This window comes from Danio rerio, chromosome 23, assembly GCF_049306965.1.
Source record: "Danio rerio strain Tuebingen ecotype United States chromosome 23, GRCz12tu, whole genome shotgun sequence".
NCBI lineage: Eukaryota > Metazoa > Chordata > Actinopteri > Cypriniformes > Danionidae > Danio > Danio rerio.
Genome location: NC_133198.1, coordinates 38,922,917 through 38,943,321, shown reverse-complemented (window position 1 = coordinate 38,943,321; position 20,405 = coordinate 38,922,917). Strand labels below are relative to the sequence as shown.

Here is a 20,405-nt window from a genome sequence, read left to right as displayed (position 1 = left end):
ATTCTCTGGAACATAAAATAAACTGTAAGCACTTCTGTCTTTGTGTTGTGTCCTTTGGAACCCCAAAATACAGAAACAGAACAAGCTCTGTGGAAATAGCAGCGTTTAGACGCCATTTCAGCATTCTCTGCTATAACATTACAGCGCCACTGGCCATGCCCCTTCACTGCGTGGGGGAGTGTGCACATGGTAAATGAACGTAACCTGATGCATTTGTGATCTCACTAACCTGGATTTATTTTTTGTAGTTCCCAAACTTCGTTCCCTGTAGGCTTTGCTAAGCTAACTCTGAAAAAGCCAATGTCTCCCTTTGCATTGAACTTTGAGCGCAATACATATAGAGATGTTATTTATGCGCACACAGCAACATTACACGTCAACTAAAGTTTCAAATATGATATCGTAGTGGACCACCTCTTTAGGGGATAAAAGTTTAAAATATTTGGGTTCGTGAACATTGTGTTTGTTGTCCAAATCTGTACAAGACACATGTCAGTTTGGATAAAAGTATCTGTCAATTAATTAAATGTACATTTCAATTCAATTCATGTTTATTTCTATAGCGCTCTTACAATCTAGACTGTGTAAAAGCAGCTCTCATAGAAGTTCTAGTAAATTGAAACTGCTTCAGTCCAGTTTTCAGAGTTGAAGTTCAGTTTAATTCAGTGGTTTAATTTTCACTGCTGAAAGTCCAAACACTCAAGAGCAAATCCACTGATGCGCAGCTGTACAAGTCCCAACCAAGCAAGCCAGTGGCGACAGTGGTGAGGAACAAACTTCACTAATTGTAAATGTAAAATACATGTAGAATTTTTTTACATTCATATCTAAAAGACTCATTGAGGTATGCATGAATGAGCATTCATCAAATAAGTAAACATAACAATAAAATATTAGTCAAACTCTAACCAGATGAGATCATGTGCTGTTTCAAAGAGTGCAAACAGACACTTAGCTGGAGCTCTGTCAAGAGTCATCAAAACAAAGTACAAAAACTGAACCGCATGGCTATTTTCAAGCTGTCAATGTTGTTGCTTTGGGATAAATTGTACATTTTTGAAACACCTTCAGTAAATGACTAAATTGCTGTGGTTGTTGACAATACGTCATAGGTCCCAGCAAGGCGGATGCAATGCGCATTCATCAACAATCGAGAAGTAAATTACTATTTGGACACAGCATCTCTGTCATTCATTCCAATTCTCCCTCTCTTTCACCCTTAATGGCTTCTTCTTCACAACAGCTGCATTTGTCACTCTTAGCTATGACATCATAACTCATCTTAAAGGCCTCTGACATCATTTTTTATTCCCACTGGATTTTTCTCTGTGTTAATTGTCACAAGAGCAAATAAATAAACAAACAGCATTTCCACTAAGAACTGCATTTACTTGTGCCAAGGACTATAGTAGGCTTGGATGGAAAATGAAAGGGGGGAAATGAAAAGGGGAGGGGAGGAGTGAGTGTGTATGTGTGTGTGAGAGAGAGAGAGAGAGAGAAAGAGAGAGAGCCTGGTGGCCACGGCAGGTTTTAATCAGGAACAAGATGCCTGTAATGAGATCACTATTTCCTTGCATGCAGATTGATGTCATGTGAAGTTTTGTGCTGCAATGAGACATGCGGAGAGAGCGCGAGGCGGGCATGTGCACGCGCACACAAACAACAACGCACATTTACTCTAAGCACGCACACGTAAAAAGACACATACATACGCACACGGAAAGCATCCGTTTTCAGTTTCAAAGTCAAACGGGTACGGCCAATAAAGGGCCTCATTCATTCAGTCTGGCAAAATGTACACATTCACATTTAGCCACCATCTGACATGTAGAAATAACATACACGGGGAAAAGAAACACAGAGGCTTTTTAGAAATAGTCATAAGGGATAAAAAGGCACAGGCTGCGGTGTATATTTTGCATTAACGTCCATGTAAATGTATAAGCCACATGTCATATTTAATCTGCGGCTCGCGTGTGTGCGCATGCTTGAACTTATTTTTGTATGTTTGTGTGCGAGAGGCGAGCTCTGGAGGTCCAAACAAACTTGTCGGAAAAACCTAACAGAGTGCCAATAAGCGCATGCAAATGAGCGCGCTGCCTACCCACCGACATATGTGTCCAATGAAAGGTGAATGGCCCTCCTGTCTATACTTTCCTCACAATCAGCCATGATGTCACCATGAACCCTCTCTGAACCGACCTCTGTCAAAAAACATTTCGCTCTCTCCCTCTCCTTCGCTTCTCATTTTCCACCTTTCCCTATTGCACTCACCAGGCTGCCTCCCTCCAGTCCGAATTCTTTTGGTGAAACCACATTTTTTCTTTCTTCTTTTCATTCGCTTCTTTCCCTTCATGCCCCCCTTCAACTCTCCCTCTCTCTCTCTCTCTCCCTTTCGTTTTCTGATCCAGGCGCATTCTGTCCCGGGCTCTCTCGCTCTAATTGAATCAACACAAGCGAAGCCCACTGCCAAAAGTACCAGGATGTTCTGATTAAGATGGACTCTGTTTTAAAGGTGGCCTTTTCCGAACCTCTTCGTGACGCGGAGGGGTATAAAGCAAGAGTGGAAGAATAAAGTTTATGGCTAAAAAACAGAGACATTGGGAAAGGAAGTCGCTAAAAGACGGGAGAGAGAGTGAGGAGAAATAAAGGAAGGAGCTGGAGAGGGGCTGGAGGGGGCAGCGGGAGAAGCTGCCTGATCCACATATGGAAGCAATTCTGTAATTGCGGCAAAACTTTGTGCTCGGGAGGAAAGGTCCCCTTCTCCATACTTTCCCCTTAGCAAATAAAACTGCCATTGTACGCTGAAAAAGAAAATACTTTGAAACAATGTTGACTTGGATATTCCAAGTAAATTTCAGAGCCAATTAATTAATGAAGCAATGACAAACAACCCTCTGAATTAAACGTGATATTTTTAAGTAGAAAATTATTGGATTCAACAGGCCTGTTTACACTTGGGACTTTAACAATAGTAATATAAAGTTACATCCATCGTTCTAAATTTAAAGCAAAAACACATAACTATTGGACAAAGTAATATATTTTCTGGATAATTCACAACAATGAGAACCCATTTTGCTTTAAAGCATCAGATGACAAATGTAGCACTTCACCTTTTATGCTTAAGCAAGGTATATGCATACAGTGCGCTTTAAAATGACATAATTAGCTGTATGAGCAAGCTTTTTGTTTGTAGATATAACATTTGTTATATCTAAAGCCCAAAGTATAATTTACCTTGCATGCATGCACAAAGAGTCAGCATGCAGTGAGTGTGATGGACATTTTGTCATCTGAAGAAAATACACATTTATTGTACGGACACACTTAGGTTTTGTAACTAGGCAAATGCACATTTAAATTTTTGTAATGAATAATTTATCTACAAAGCCTTTTAAATAATGCACATTTGGTTTCAGCACTACTTAGTTTGTCCACAAGGTGTCAATGCTGAACAGAGCAAAAAAAGAATGGTAGTAGATGGAACAAAAACGACAACAAACTACTGAAGACAGTAAATACAATGAAAACCAGTGCCAGTGGATGGATGTCACTGAAATGGTGACTTTTGTTCTTTTAGATAGTAATATATAAACAAATGTACTAATATGGTACAATGAGGTAAAAATATTTGTAAAAATGTAACGTTAAAATGACAAGTATTGTATCTTAATTTCAGATTATTTCTTGAGTGAAACGGGATTAAATAACATCCACAATTCAGTTTTAAACTAAACATCTTTATCAATTAAAACCAGAGTTTGGTGGAATGCGTTTCACAATAAGGCCTTACTGTATTACATTTTTGAGGAACACAGTTACGTAACAAATTACATTTTAAATGTGTGTAATTTGATTACAATTACTACAGTCAATCTAACTGCATTAATTACATGACAAATGTATTCTTTTAAATAACGTTTTCCACTGCAACGGCAGTTAATAAGCATGTGCTTTAAAATAGCTAAAGAACGCGAGCTGAAATAGGTGTTGACCAGAGTGGCTGCTACTTCAAGTGGAAATACAGACATTACTTTGATTTCACAGAGCATAAAAACAAAAATATTGCTGTGAAATGCAGTCTCTGAAGAACTTTCCACTGCTTTTAACTTGACCAGCAACTTGTTCAAGCACTTGAACACCAGGACATTAGCACAAAAAAAAAAAAAGTTTACAGGGGTGGCCACCCCTGTGTAAATTCTGGCCACCCCTTTGACCACCCCAATATGACTTTGCAGTTGATATTACCAATTTAAATGTACTTATGAAAATTCACAATATTTCAATAAATAAATAAATAGCAGCCACTAAATTATTGTGGATTGATTGGTGCCACTGACATAGCTGATTCACTGCCCCATCCCCCTACCAGATCATTGTTGACAGCAGGCACATACCTTCAATAGACAGCATTCATTCATTTTCTTGTCGGCTTAGTCCCTTTATTAATCCGGGGTCGCCACAGCGCAATGAACCGCCAACCTATCCAGCAAGTTTTTACGCAGCGGATGCCCTTCCAGCCACAACCCATCTCTGGGAAACATCTACACACATATTCACACACACAGTCATACACTACGGAGAATTTAGCCTACCCAATTCACCTGTACTGCATGTCTTTGGACTGTGGGGGAAACCGGAGCACCCGGAGGAAACCCACGCGAAGGCAGGGAGAAAGTGCAAACTCCACACAGAAACGCCAATTGAGCTGAGGTTCGAACCAGTGACCCAGCGACCTTCTTGCGGTGAGGCGACAGCACTACCTACTGCGCCACTGCCTCGCCCAATAGACAGCAATGGCAATTTAATATTTAATAGATGAAGCTGTATTAATATTATCTTGGCTATAGATAATATGGATAAAAATGATATTAATAGGGTCTGTATAGTGAGTGTGTGTATAGTAATGCCCTTTGTTCAGTTTTTCACTAGTTTTTAAATTAATTAATTAATTTTCATAAATTTTAGACATGGCATATACTGCATGCTGTACACACACACACACACACATATATATATATATATATATATATATATATATATATATATATATATATATATATATATATATATATATATATATATATATGAAAAGTGTTTTTAAAATAAATATAGATTTTTATTTTGTTTGCACATGTACTTGCTAAATTATTTCAAGGAATAATTTGCAATATTTCAAGAGTAATTTATTAAATTAATAAACACTTTATTTACAAAAAAAAAAAAAAATATATATATATATATATATATATATATATATATATATATATATATATATATATATATATATATATATATAACATTACACTAAATTCATTATTTTTTGTGTGCCCTCTCAAAATTTGGTGTGGCCTCTTCTAGTCACCCTTAAGAAAATTTTCTGGGGGCGCAGATGAGTTTGCGCACACATATTCGGAGCGCATATTGCGCGCTAGCATTTGCCAGGCACACCAGTTGAAATCCTTGAGTCATGTTACAAGAACTGAGCGATCAGCTTCATGCTTTGTATGGAATAAACAGTAGAGTAGACTAATTACCTCAAACAAACACAGAACACCCAAACAAACACTGAAGTGCTTTTAAATGTCAATTGTTACATGTATCCAGTTTTCTTTTGGAATAAGTGAATGATGAGAGAATTTTAGGCACTTTTTTTCAAGATTTAAGTACTTGGCACTCTAAGTATTTTGAATATGTCAAGCTGCTGTGATCGACCCATTGTAATGTTTCTCAGTGAATATCAAATCACTGAAAGAGCAGCAGTTTATTTTGTATTTTATAGGTATATTTTATATGTTTCAAAAAGATACTTCAAAGTAAAGTAATTAGTAATCTGATTACTTTTTACATTAAGTAATTAGTAATGTAATCAGATTACAATTTTTCAGCAGTAGTTAGTAAATTGTAATCTATTACATTTTTAAAAGTAACTTACATTTGTTGAACGCCTTTATTAACACAAACTGTGCACGTATGCTAACATAAAAAAATTAAGTATACTTTGGGCTTTAGACAGAACATAACTGTGCATTAGTGTTGACACTAATTTATATTTCTCTGTTTACTTTGAAAAGCTTGATTTGAAAATTATATTTTAGATTAATGGACAAACTGAGTATTCATAAAAGCAATCAAAGCACCAGAAGACTGTTAGCAAACTAGAAACACTTTTAAAGAAAAAAAAATTCCCACATAGATATTTAACAAATAAAAGTAATTAACTATTAAAAAGCAAAACGTTGAAAACAAGTTATGAAAAGTCATAAATCATGTCAGGAAGACCTTCACATTCTGAAAGCGTCAAAAACCTAGCATCTAAACTTTCCACTATACATCCTCTTCATGCTATAGTGTCCTTTGTGTGACCGGGGCCCGTACTGTACTGAATATAACCAAATAGAGGTTCACTTTACTACCCACAACTTCAGGTTTTCTCCAAACAAATGGAAATAAAGCAGAGATGTGTACAAACAATCTTTTATTAGACACTTAAATAGAGTTTTTTTCTTTAAAATGTAATCATATAAAACAGATAGTCAATTACAATAAGTCACAAAACAATACAATGGGTTGTATAATGGTTGTCAGTGGCCACTGCTCTCACACTCAATATTACACAGGATATACCATTGGGAAAGATCAAAAGGAAAGAGGAAAATGCCACACTCCAGTGCAACGAAACCTTCAAAACAAAACACTCATTAATAAAGAGAAACTAACCCACACTCAAAACAAACCACCCGCATAACAAACAAAGCCAAAATAACACAACCCTCCCCATATAAGGTAATCCTTACTGTTAGTATTGAAATGTAGGTTGAACAATAACAGCCTTTAGCAATTTACACAAACAAAATACAAACCCACCAAATAGTTAAATCACAACACTGCACACATACACGCACACTCACAACCGCGCCAACGTCGAAAGAATTTAGCGCACCCTCGCACAATAAGGGCACGCTCACACCCACACACACACACAATCCTACACATACACACTGCCTTGACGCAACCGAGTCACACACAATCAGGTGCCGAGAAGGAAAGTGAAATCGCCCCTCCGTAGCACAAACGGGTCGCCAGACAGCAGCAAAACAGCAACGGGCTCTCTATAAAACAACCAGTCAATATTCATTCGCATGTTAACGTTTTAAAATCATATTTCTAGATAAAACATTTACAGACTCTCAAATAGAAACTTACCCGCAGCCCAGTCAACTGGCTCTTAACGCAAATGGTGAGCAATCCACCAATCATACATGGATGTAGCTAAAAGAATTATTTATTATTAATTAACAGCTCTAAAACTCGCCAGAAATAGCCAAAGACATAAACAGAGACATACCGTTACTTGCTGATGCGATTGCACTTCCGCAGGCCAAAGAAACAGAATTACAGGTTTTTCTAAACACTGCAGGCTTACTGCTCAACGCTCAATGCTTAACGCACATCAAAAGTTTGCACGCACTCAACACACTGCCACTATTCCATGCCAGGGATATAACGGAAGCAAAACCTCCACACTTTTAAAGGGGTGGCGAGCTTAATTTCTAACTCCATTCACCTAAACATAGTGAGGAAACCCCTCCCCCTTGGGGATCCCCCACTACACGCATACGAGTGGGAAACCCCTCCCCTTTGGGGATCGCCCCATTACATTTACCCCTGGCTTTTCTATCATCGTCCCGATGATACTACTTACAACCATGGACGGAAAGGACTATTCTGAGCCTGACTAGGTTGCAATGAGACATCCACCCCCTCTCTATTTAGATGTACATTTTGAACGACTACTGCAGCCCTTGGCAAATGATGCGGGTTTGAATGTTTTCCGGCAGTGGCCCTAGTAGTTCGACGCCTATCGCCCTCTGTTGTTTCCCTTGGGGGATTAATAGCAGGGAGAGGAGTCTCTGCACTCACCAAACTTTCCTGCTCCAATGGTGGCTCTACCTCGACTACACCTGAGGCAAAAGGGTTAACCCCTATAAGGACTACGTCCAAATCATCTACCTCATCCACTGCCACTGAAGAGTCTAAAACCTTATCCCAATTATCTTCTGACACTCCCATCTCTGGTTCAACCACGTGCCGCGAGCCTCCTGTATTAGGTACTAACCTTAAATGGGACCTATGCACCTGCTTCACCCGAGAGGGATTATCAGCCTCTACTATGGTGTATACACCACCCTTACCTATCGGGGATTGGACCACTTTGTAAACAGTGCTGGACCAATGATTTTGAATTTTATGACGACCACGAACACCTTGGTCAAGCAAATAAACTTCTTGGCCTTCTTGCAATGCAGACTCCTTTCCTACCTGACTATGGCGTTTCCTACGAAGTTCTGCGGCTCTATTCAGCCGAGCCCTCACTCTGCTATACGTTTCTTTTAGGGTCTCTCTATGCTCATCCACCCAATCTTTTACCTGCCCACTGACAGGTGCATCCACAGCTGTGAGCAAGAAATCAACTGGAAGTCTAGGAACCTGCCCAAACATCAAGAAATACGGCGACTCACCAGTAGTCTGGTGAGGCGTTGTATTATAGGCAAAACATACCTGTGCGATATGGCAAGTCCATGACCTCTTTTGTTCCACAGACAATGTACGTAATAAGTCATGAAGGGTTCGATTAAAACGCTCGCACTGCCCATTTCCCTGAGGGTGATATGGAACAGTGCGAGTCTTCTGAACCCCATACAACTGACAAAGCTGAGAGACCACTGCACCCTCAAAATTTCGACCTTGATCTGAGTGAATCTGCGCAGGTACCCCAAACCTATAAAACCACTCGTGGATCAAGATGTTAGCTACTGTGATTGCTTTCTGATCCCGTGTGGGCACAGCTTGAGTGTATTTTGAAAACACATCTGTAATCACCAGGACATGTTCTCGCCCATCACTAGCCCGCTCCAATGTAGTAAAATCAACTGCCAAGATTTGATTTGGTCTTGATGCCAGCAAATGGCCCATAGGTGCACGGGCTAGTGGCTGGTTTAACTTTGAGACTGCACACTGACTACATTCCTGGCACCTCTTTCGAACATCAGCCTCCATCCCAGGCCAATAACATCTGTTGCGTATCAGCTCATAGGTACGCTCTCTACCTTGATGACCATGAGAGCCATGCAATTGCTGAAAAACCTCTGCCTGCAAAACCTCAGGGAGCAGCAACTGATCTATTTCCTCCCCCCCACCAGGCAGTTTTAGATGACGATATAGCAACCCATCTCTCTTAAATAACCTGCTCCACTGACGTAGCAGTTCCCGACATCTATTGGACATAGCCTGACGTTGCTCTTTAGTTGGATACACTTTAGAAGAGAAAAAGTTGAGCACTGGGCCAATAACTGAATCCCGCTCCTGCTCCCGTTGCAAATCTACAGTTGAAGTGGTAGGGAAAACAGAGATGGTGTTTTGTGCCAATACTACCGGTTCCTTATGCAGAAGTTCTACCAACACTGCAGGCAAAGTGGTGCCACAATCGTTCTGTGAAGATGGTAGCGCTGTATACTGACGGGACAAGGCATCTGCATTACCGTTAACACGGCCTGGACGATATCGGATATCAAAATCAAAAGCTGCAAGCTGAGAAGCCCAGCGCTGCTCTAAAGCACCCAACTTGGCTGTCCTAAGATAACTCAAGGGATTGTTATCTGTGTACACTACACACTTCTGTCCTAAGAGGTAGTCCCTAAACTTTTCGGTTAGCGCCCATTTTAATGCCAATAGCTCCAATTTCATGGAGCTATAGTTTTGCATATTTCTTTCTGTGGGACGAAGCCCCCGGCTAGCATAAGCAACTGGCCTCAGCTTCCCATCCTTCTCCTGACTCAGCACAGCCCCTAACCCAGAATGACTCGCATCAATTTCCAACACAAACGGGAGAGAGAAATCTGCATAAGTCAGTACAGGAGCAGTCACCAGTCGCTGCTTCAAATTTTGAAAGCCCAGTTCACAATCCTCGGTCCAACAACTTTCAATTGACTTTCCTGAACCCCTCTTCTTCTTTGTCCCCACCAAATCTGCAACAAGGCGATGTAACGGGGCTGCTAACCGTGCAAATCCCTCTACAAAGCGTCTGTAATAACTTGTAAAGCCTAAAAAGGACCTCAACTCAGTCACATTAGTTGGACGCTTCCACTCTGCCACCACACTAATCTTGGCTGGGTCAGTTGATACCCCCTCCTTAGACACTACATGCCCCAAGTAACTTACTTTTTGTTGGAAAAAGCAACATTTCTCTAGTTTGGCCTTAAGACCCTCTCGCTGTAGTCGAACAAAAACCATTTCCAGCCTCTCCAAGTGTTGTGCAATAGTGGACGAAAAAATTATGATGTCGTCTAAATAGAGTAACAAAGTCTGGAACCTTTGGTCCCCAAACATGCGCTCCATAAGGCGTTGAAAGGTACTAGGGGCATTGCACAACCCAAAGGGCATTCGATTAAATTCAAATAGCCCAAAGGGCGTGCAAAAAGCGGTCTTACACTTATCTCCCTCTGCCACTGGTACTTGATTATAGCCACTGGCAAGATCCAATGTGGAAAACCATTGGGCTCCACTCAGGGCATCCAGTGATTCTTCAATTCGTGGCAGAGGGAAAGCATCCTTCCGCGTCTTACCATTCAACTGCCTATAGTCAACACAAAGACGAATCTGCCCATCTTTTTTCCGCACAATCACAATTGGAGAGGCATACGGGCTAGAGCTCTCTCTAATCACCTGATTCTGCAACAACTGGTGAATATGCTCCTTAACTGCCTCATAATCAGAAGGGGGCAAGCGTCGATATCTCTGCCGTATTGGCTCACTATCAAGCAACGGAATCTGATGAGTTATGAGCTCAGTACAACCCAAATCACCCTCATGAGCTGAAAAAACAGATCTATATTTACTCAGCAGAGATTTAACCTGAGCCTGCTGATCCAAAGACAGCTGAGGCAGATCCAAAGTATGGATGGCCTCCTCCACTGTGTCCCCTCTCACCATTTGCAATGCAGTAGTTGCTTGAAGATGGGCCTGTTCCTCTGGTGGAGTCATAACATCTAGCTGTGGAACAGTCTGAACTTTACACAATGTTCCTACTACTACATGCGGCTGCAACAGGGAATCCTGTTCCCCCACATTAACTATGGGTACAAAAGCCACACCCCGAACAATTGGTACTAAAGATACAGAGGCCAGTAGACCAGCCGGAAGTGAATTCTCCGTCCCTAGTGGCTCAAAAAGCAGTAAAGGTGAAGGGCCTATGGGTAAGGAAAATGTGACAGGCACAAAACGCAACGAATCAGCAGGGATTCGCACTGCTTCTCGACCCCCAACCCTAGCCAATCTTTCTGTAACCTCACAATTGTCAGTTTCAGTCTCCCTACAATACTGCAAAGCAGAATACCAGGCAGGAACCTCCCGCACAGTAGGGAGATCAAAAAGACTGGAACCATGCTGACTAAACAACTCCCTAAAACACTCCTGAATGACATTCATGCCCAACAGCCCAGGAAACCCACCTGGTAAGGAATTGGGCAGGTCTTTCACCACAAGTACCCCCTTATTCTGGATGTTCTTCCCAAGAACAACAAAATCTAACTCCAGGTAACCCAAATAAGGTATTTCTAAACCATTTGCAGCACGCAGCTGGAGCCATCCACAGCGTTGTAACTTCTCTTTGCCCCAAGGCTCAAAATGTTGGAAAAAAAATCCCTCTGAAATAGTTGTCACCATGGACCCAGTGTCCAGTAAACATGGAACCTCTACCCCACCCATAGTAATAGTGACAGAAGGACAATTACCTACTAACTTACAAAGTGCTTGCTTCCCTTTCAACTCAGAGGGCTGTGAGCCAGTGGCTACCCCTCCTGAAGTGTGGCTCAACAATTCAGGGGGTTGAAGTTTTCCGACGGCCTACTAGCACCCACTGCATTACTCTGCTGTGACACCACCCTCGGCTGTTCAGTGGATCTACGAAAATCCACTATACAATTCCGGGCAATATGCCCTGGTTGGTTACAGCGTCTGCAGATAATAGGGTTCACCCGCCTAGATGGATTACCTGCATGCTGGGACTGCAGCTGCTGCAGGCCTTGAGTGAGCCGATTAAGTTGCTCTTGTTGGGCCTTTAACATCTCCTTTAATTCAGCTATCTCTGTTGAATTACCTCGACTGCTTGATGGTGGACCATGTCCTTGAACCCTATACTGGGTAGCAAGGGAGGGGACAGAATGACTTCGTTCACGCGTATCAGGACGAAATCCCTCATCAACCCACCTAATTGCCTCCTTCCTTACATCCAGAATAGTGGACTGTGGATGGAGCCGAACATAACGCTTAAGCTCACGACATAGACTATTGTCAACAACGTGTTCTACAAATTGATCCCTAAGTAAGATGGCAGAATTAGGGACACCACCCGGAGCACATTGTACAACCTTCTCCATCAAAGCGAACAGGGCATGTGAAAAATCTTGCAAGGACTCACCTTCTTCCTGTTTACGAGAAAAAAACTGCTCCTGGAGGGAGATATAAGAGTATGCACATCCATATAACTCTCTTAACACTGAAAACACCTTTTCTGGATCCTCTCTCTCAACCCTTGGTCTAAATTTAATTTCACTTCTAGCAGACCCACCCAGATGATCAAGGATAAAAAGGGCTTCTTCCCTTGCTGGTAAATTTCTGGCCCGTAAATTACTCTTCATCTCCTCTATCCACTCAAACACATCCTCATCTCCCCTTCCACTAAACGTGGAACATCGTCGCTCTCTAGGAATAAGAATAATACGCTCTGCTATGGGTCTAGAAGCATCTGACACACCAGAGGCATGGGCATTGGTATCAACAACAGAACTAGCACTCACCGAAGGCCTGGCTGCAGAGTTAGCTTGATGCTGTAACTGTTCATTCTCCGATTGCAGGGACTGAACCTGCCTGCGCAGCTCATCCAACTCACTCTCCATCATTAAGGTAAAGAAAAAAAACAAACAAAAAAAAAAAACACAGAAAACAAAACAAATACTCACTAATAACCTGAACAGCGGTGAGTCTTGGAAGGCTTCCTTTAAAATCACTGCCCGGTGCTGTTTTGCTGCTGTAAAACAACCACACAAAAGCATTCACAATAAACAACAAAATGAAACGAAATAATAAAAAAAGGTTTCTCAACAAACACACAAAGTGCCCAAGGATTGAGTACACACCCCTGCTTGTAAAGGAACCCTGCCGACTACGCCAAATGTGACCGGGGCCCGTACTGTACTGAATATAACCAAATAGAGGTTCACTTTACTACCCACAACTTCAGGTTTTCTCCAAACAAATGGAAATAAAGCAGAGATGTGTACAAACAATCTTTTATTAGACACTTAAATAGAGTTTTTTTCTTTAAAATGTAATCATATAAAACAGATAGTCAATTACAATAAGTCACAAAACAATACAATGGGTTGTATAATGGTTGTCAGTGGCCACTGCTCTCACACTCAATATTACACAGGATATACCATTGGGAAAGATCAAAAGGAAAGAGGAAAATGCCACACTCCAGTGCAACGAAACCTTCAAAACAAAACACTCATTAATAAAGAGAAACTAACCCACACTCAAAACAAACCACCCGCATAACAAACAAAGCCAAAATAACACAACCCTCCCCATATAAGGTAATCCTTACTGTTAGTATTGAAATGTAGGTTGAACAATAACAGCCTTTAGCAATTTACACAAACAAAATACAAACCCACCAAATAGTTAAATCACAACACTGCACACATACACGCACACTCACAACCGCGCCAACGTCGAAAGAATTTAGCGCACCCTCGCACAATAAGGGCACGCTCACACCCACACACACACACAATCCTACACATACACACTGCCTTGACGCAACCGAGTCACACACAATCAGGTGCCGAGAAGGAAAGTGAAATCGCCCCTCCGTAGCACAAACGGGTCGCCAGACAGCAGCAAAACAGCAACGGGCTCTCTATAAAACAACCAGTCAATATTCATTCGCATGTTAACGTTTTAAAATCATATTTCTAGATAAAACATTTACAGACTCTCAAATAGAAACTTACCCGCAGCCCAGTCAACTGGCTCTTAACGCAAATGGTGAGCAATCCACCAATCATACATGGATGTAGCTAAAAGAATTATTTATTATTAATTAACAGCTCTAAAACTCGCCAGAAATAGCCAAAGACATAAACAGAGACATACCGTTACTTGCTGATGCGATTGCACTTCCGCAGGCCAAAGAAACAGAATTACAGGTTTTTCTAAACACTGCAGGCTTACTGCTCAACGCTCAATGCTTAACGCACATCAAAAGTTTGCACGCACTCAACACACTGCCACTATTCCATGCCAGGGATATAACGGAAGCAAAACCTCCACACTTTTAAAGGGGTGGCGAGCTTAATTTCTAACTCCATTCACCTAAACATAGTGAGGAAACCCCTCCCCCTTGGGGATCCCCCACTACACGCATACGAGTGGGAAACCCCTCCCCTTTGGGGATCGCCCCATTACATTTGCATAACATGGAGCTTGGTATAAACTTGTTAAATTGCTCATCAGCCTCAGAGAATCTGGCATGACTTCACATACAGAGATCTTTCAATAAAAGAGCGAAAGAGTTTGAGCAGGTAAGTGTTGGTGGGCAGGAGAGAGCAACTGAAGATGACAGACACTGATGGCTGTCTGCTTAGCCCGAGGCACAAGGTGTTTCTACTGTGTGCGTGTTGGCAGCAGCCCCTGTTCGGTTCCCAAACACTGCCGCTCTCCCTATGTAATTATCGCCGTGCCCTGCCATAACATGTTCCTCTGTGCGCGAGTCGCCCACAGTCATGGGTTCATAGATGTGGAACAGAGCTCCAAATTTAACACAGCCAATTAACCCTGGCAACTGTCAAAACAGCACAGAAACAGGGTTTAGGTAAGGCGCCGTGTTCTGTACGAATTATTTCGCACTTGTGAGGCTGTATCATTTCAATCAACATGTCAAGCGAGCAAGCTGTAATCAAGCTTTTTATATGGATTCAGGAAAAAAAGAAAACAAACGCAAGCAATAATATTCATGACTGACTTTGATTGAGTTCTTCTCTAAATCCAAATAATGGCCTTCACTTATATAAAGTCAGAGTTGCATATTTTTTTATTTCAGATACACATTAGCAGCTGTGTTTTGCGTGATTAGAGAGTGAAGATGTAATATAGGACTGTAGAAAAATAGAAAGGGAGGAGTGTAAATTTGGTCGGTTGGTGTGTCCCATTGCTAAATTTAGAGGTGAAGTGAAAGAGTTTAAGAGTTACTTCTTGCTTTAAAGCAACATCTAGTGGTCAAGGTTGGAAGTACAACATAAAACCACAACACAATTCCTCAAACTTTTCCCAGAGATGGGTTATGGCTGGAAGGGCATCCGCTGCGTAAAAACTTGCTGGATAAGTTGGCGGTTCATTCTGCTGTGGCGACCCCGGATTAATAAAGGGACTAAGCCGACAAGAAAATGAATAAATGAATTCCTCAAACTGTGACTATACAGTGCTTGAGTAGTGAGTTGGACCTTTTTTCTATATTATACTGCTTTAATTCTTCTTTAAGAGTTCACACTTAGCTGATGATTAATAATGAAGCAAAGCCACACAATGGCGCAGTGTGTAGCAAGATTTCTGTGTGGAGTTTGCATGTTCTCCCTGTGTTGGCGTGGGTTTCCTCCGGGTGCTCCGGTTTCCCCACAGTCCAAAGACATGCGGTACAAGTGAACTGAATAAACTAAATTGGCCATTGTGAATTTGTGTGAATGATAGTGTATGGGTGTTTCCCGGTGAAGGGCATCCCAGATTAATAAAGGGACTAAGCTGAAACGAAAAGGAATGAATGAATGATAAAGCTTGTTTGGCATGCTGTCACAGGAGAGAGCCCTGAGCTTATGAGATCCCTGGGCCCCCTTTCGTTTGCAGGGGAGTTTGAGCTCAGGTAGATCTCGATAAACTCCCCCGACTTATTTCTGGCTAATGACAGATATAGGGATGGCTAAGGAGAGATGTACGGCTTGCCAAGAGTTTGGCTATGGTATCAATTCTGTATGTTCAATTTACTTAGGTTGTGTGTTTTTTGGACTGTGGGAGGAAACCGGAGAACCCATGGGAAACCCACGAGAGCATGGGGAGAGTGCTCTTTACAGAAATGTCGACTGATCATATCCTGTTGACTTAAATAGTAAGATTTCTTAAAATGAATTTACAACTAAAAATAAAAAATATATATTTTTAAATAAATTTGACAGCTGGGCTACTCCATGATTGGGGGTGGTGGATATTTGTTTTCATAATATTATTATTACGTAACACTACATAATAATAATAATAATAATAATAATAATAATAATAATAATAATAATATATTTTATTGTATATTAAATAATATTTAATCACGTAATAATTTTATTTGTTTGACTCTTATAATACAAAATATGATAGAAAACAATGTTATATATAGGTTATAGGTATAATTTATACTTCTAGATATTTATTCTTCAAGGCAAAGATACTGAGATAAGAAACTCTAGTTATTCATGGTGATTTAGGAATCATGACTGGTGAATCAATCACCATCAATTAGTTCATAAATATACTTAATTTTGTATAGAATAAACAAGGTGCTGAAAACATTCCTCATAGATCTTCATCCATAATTGGCATGAGAGTGTCATACAGATTTATGAGCTGCTCATCCTTGATATGAATGTCTTGTTCCTCCAGATGATTTATACTAGATTGAGATCTGCTGACTGTGGGAGGTATTTAGGTCTAAACTCACTTGAAAACAGAGATCTGAGCTTGCTGTCTTCATGGAAATAGCAACCACAGGATGTGCACATGGTCATAAAGAGATTAACATTGCCTACAATACCCAGTAGGCTGTGGCTCTTTGACACAAATTCAGATGATCCATGTTTTCATGGTTCTTACACTAAATTCTGTCTCTAGTACCCTCCGAATTTTGCAGCTGAACTTGAGAATCATCACGGCAAGCATTTCCCCCCAAACTTCTATTATCCAGTTAAGCCTGTGTTAATTGTAGCTTCGGTTTGCAGCAAGCCATTTTCAGCCACAGAACTGCACTCTCTTGAGATCTCCTCTTTTTCGTATCATTCTCTGTAAACCGCGTAGATTGTTGTGCACAAAAGTAGATCAGAAGTTTCTGAAATACTAGCCCAACAATCATGCCATTCCCCATTCTGACAAAACTTCAGAGTCGTAAAGCATATTTCTAAATAAATAAAAATATTATAGTGACAAGCGTTAGCAATTTATTTTACCAGAGTGAAATGATTTTTCCTACAGAAACAGGCATTTCCGTCCGTTTACCACTAGATGCCGCTGTTTTCCTGCTCTTTAAACTCGTTTCCAGTTAAATGGATAGTTCACCCAAATATTACAATTCTGTCATTATTTACACACCCTTTATGAGTTTATTTCTTCTGTTGAACGGAAAATAAGATATTTTGAAAACAAATTTGAACACCTGAAACCAGTGACTTGGTAGTATTTGTTTTTTAAAAGTCGTAGGGCCAGACCGAATCTGTTGTAATTTTTTGCTATTTCTGCAGAGAATTTTGTGGAAAATCTGCAGATTTATGCAGAATGTTTTTAGGAGTGTCATAACTAAAAACTTAATATATGAAATAAAAAAATAATATTTTTTTTTACTTTTATTTAATGTTTAAAATGTAAATCCAATTAGATCCACTTATTTGGTAAACAAAGCAAGTCTTTCATATAATATATCTACTAAAGGCCGAAAATATTACTTTAAAAACTGTATTGTACCCCCTTTCAAAACTTTGAAGAACTCCCTGGCTTTTAGAATAAGTTTATTTATTTAGTTTTATTAATTTTTTCTTCTATGTTAGTTCTATTTTGTACTATTTGGATGTTACCAAACTTTTCATGTCAAATAAAATATTGACTAAACTTATGTCAATGTATTGCCTCACTGTTAACTTTGATATATCTGGAAGGTTTTGTGATTCAAGAGGATATGACCGTATTTGTTTTTTGTATTAGGAAGCTCCTCTTTTCTATATTCCTTCTTTTAGATGTTGCCAGTCCTGTTAAATGACAACACATGGACTAAACAAATATGGTACACTCTGTTTTCACACTGTCATCTCAAAAACTCTGGAACGATATATAGTTTATTTGTATGTTTTTTCTGAATAAAAACTTAATTATTATAAATTTACATACATTTACATAAGTAAATACATAGACTCATTAATAGGCTAAAAATCTGTGGAAATCTGGGGATTTCTGTGTGCTCTGATTCCATGTGGGCCTAGTCATAACCATAAATGTCAATGGTTACAGGTTTTTAGCTTTCCTCAAAATATCTACTTTGTGTTTAATAGAATATAGAATCTTATTTAGATTTAGAACTACTTGAGGGAGAGTAAATAATGAGTAAATTTCCATTTTTGGGTGAATTATCCTAAAAAGTATCATTAAGCACATATTTTCATTAAAGCAAAGCCAACTACTATGTAAAAGAGTCCACTAGATGTGTGCACTAGATGTCAGGCTAACAGGGTTTTTGCACAGCTAGTGTTTTTTACAGCCAATGATACACTTCCAGTGAAAGTTTAATGTGACTATTTAAAATTTTATAAGGTTGCTTTACAGCATCAATGTTATAATGTCATTACAATACATTCAGTTAAATAAACTTAAGCATTCATTTAGTTGTTCAAGTGTAAAACAAGATGAAAAAACGCTGAATCAATAGCGCCGTCAGGATCAGCAGGCGATCGCAGAAACTCCATTGAAAATACTGGAGTAAAATAAACTGTCATATTTTTAAGACATGGCAGGGGGAAATGTAATTTAATGCAGTGCTTCTTGTTCAGTCTGAGACCCACTTCATACCATTTATCGATCAGGCAGTGAAAAATCACTGATTTTAAAGAAATCATTCCTTAATCTTGCCAATTGTATAATGGAAAGCGGAAGCGCTAAGCTGGCTGGCTGAAATTAAAAGTCTGTGTCCATATACCCCAATACACAATTTTTTTCTCTAGCAGGTATTGTTTGTTTTTCAAAACCTCCTTAAACTGAAATATATATGCTGCTAAAAAAACAATAAAGGGAACACTTAAACAACACAATGTAACTCCAAGGTATATACTTATAGGTATATAAGCTGTAAAATTGTGAAATGTTATTGTACTATAAAATAACTGTTCAAAAGTGGTTTATAATTTAATTTAATCATTTAATCAAGTGATTTTATTGATGAATTTTCAGCTTCATTACCTCAGTCTTCAGTCACATGATCCTTCAGAAATCATTTTATTATAAGTTATTATTTTTATAGTTATTATTATTAATGGTAGAAGAAATAACAGCAATAATGACTGGAGTAATAGTTTCATTTGAAACCATATACAATAATAAACGCCACCTTGATAAAAATAATAATTTTCTTTAAAAAAAAAAAAAAAGAAGAAGAAGAAAAAAAACCTGACCCCAAACCTTTGACTGGTAGTATAAATAAATATATTATATGATATATATATATATATCAGAATTATTAGCCTCCTTGTTTATTTTTTCCCCAATTTCTGTTTAACGTAGAGAGGATTTTTCAACACATTTCTAAACATAATAGTTTTAATAACTTATTTCTAACAAGTGATTTATTTTATCTTTGCCATTATGACAGTAAATAATATTTTACTAGATATTTTTCAAGACACTTTTATGCAGCTTAAAGGGACATTTAAATGCTTAACTAAATAGGTTAACTAGGCAGGTTAGGGTAATTGGACAAGTAAAGATGGTTTGTTCTGTAGACTATCGAAAGAATATATTGCTTAAAGGGGCTAATAATTTTGATTAATAATGTTTTTTTTTTAATTAAAAACAGATCTTATTCTAGCCGATAAAACAGATAAGACTTTCTTCAGAAGAAAAAATATTATCAGACATATTGTTAAAAATTTCTTTGCTCTATTAAACATAATTTGGGAAAAACATAAAAAAGAAAAAAAATTAAGGGGGGGGGGTGCTAGGGAGGCTAATAATTCTGACTTTAACTGTTTATGTATGTATGAATAACATAATGAATAACAGAATTTCCATTTTTAGGGTGAACCAACTCTTTAACTAACACATGAATAGCCTGAAAACAATTACATTCAAACAAAAATCATACAATACAATTATTCCTTACATAAAGCTAAAGTATATCCTATACATATTGTTTACATTAAGGAAAATTGTCATTTGTTTTAGCAGTTCTAAATGCAATTATTGATTCGAATATTTGCTTGCTAAAACCACGCTTTGATATTGTGTTGTTTTATCTTTTGCATGTTACAAGTGTCAGTTGTCCTCCT

The 20,405-nt window shown here is 39.1% G+C and overlaps 1 protein-coding gene across 13 annotated transcripts in view; it reads right to left on the bottom strand.

Moving 5' to 3' along the window:
- The window catches only part of rarga (retinoic acid receptor gamma a), a 175,182-nt gene that overhangs the window by 123,185 nt on the left and 31,592 nt on the right, over window positions 1-20,405 (bottom strand). The window contains exon 1 of one of the 13 annotated variants that reach the window (XM_073937989.1): window positions 2,275-2,468. The exons of 11 other annotated variants lie outside the window; for them this stretch is intronic. The gene's annotated coding sequence lies outside the window, so the exon portion shown is untranslated. Of the gene's footprint in view, window positions 1-2,274; window positions 2,469-20,405 lie in introns of those variants that run through there. One more of the 13 variants, XM_073937980.1, reaches the window with a different exon arrangement.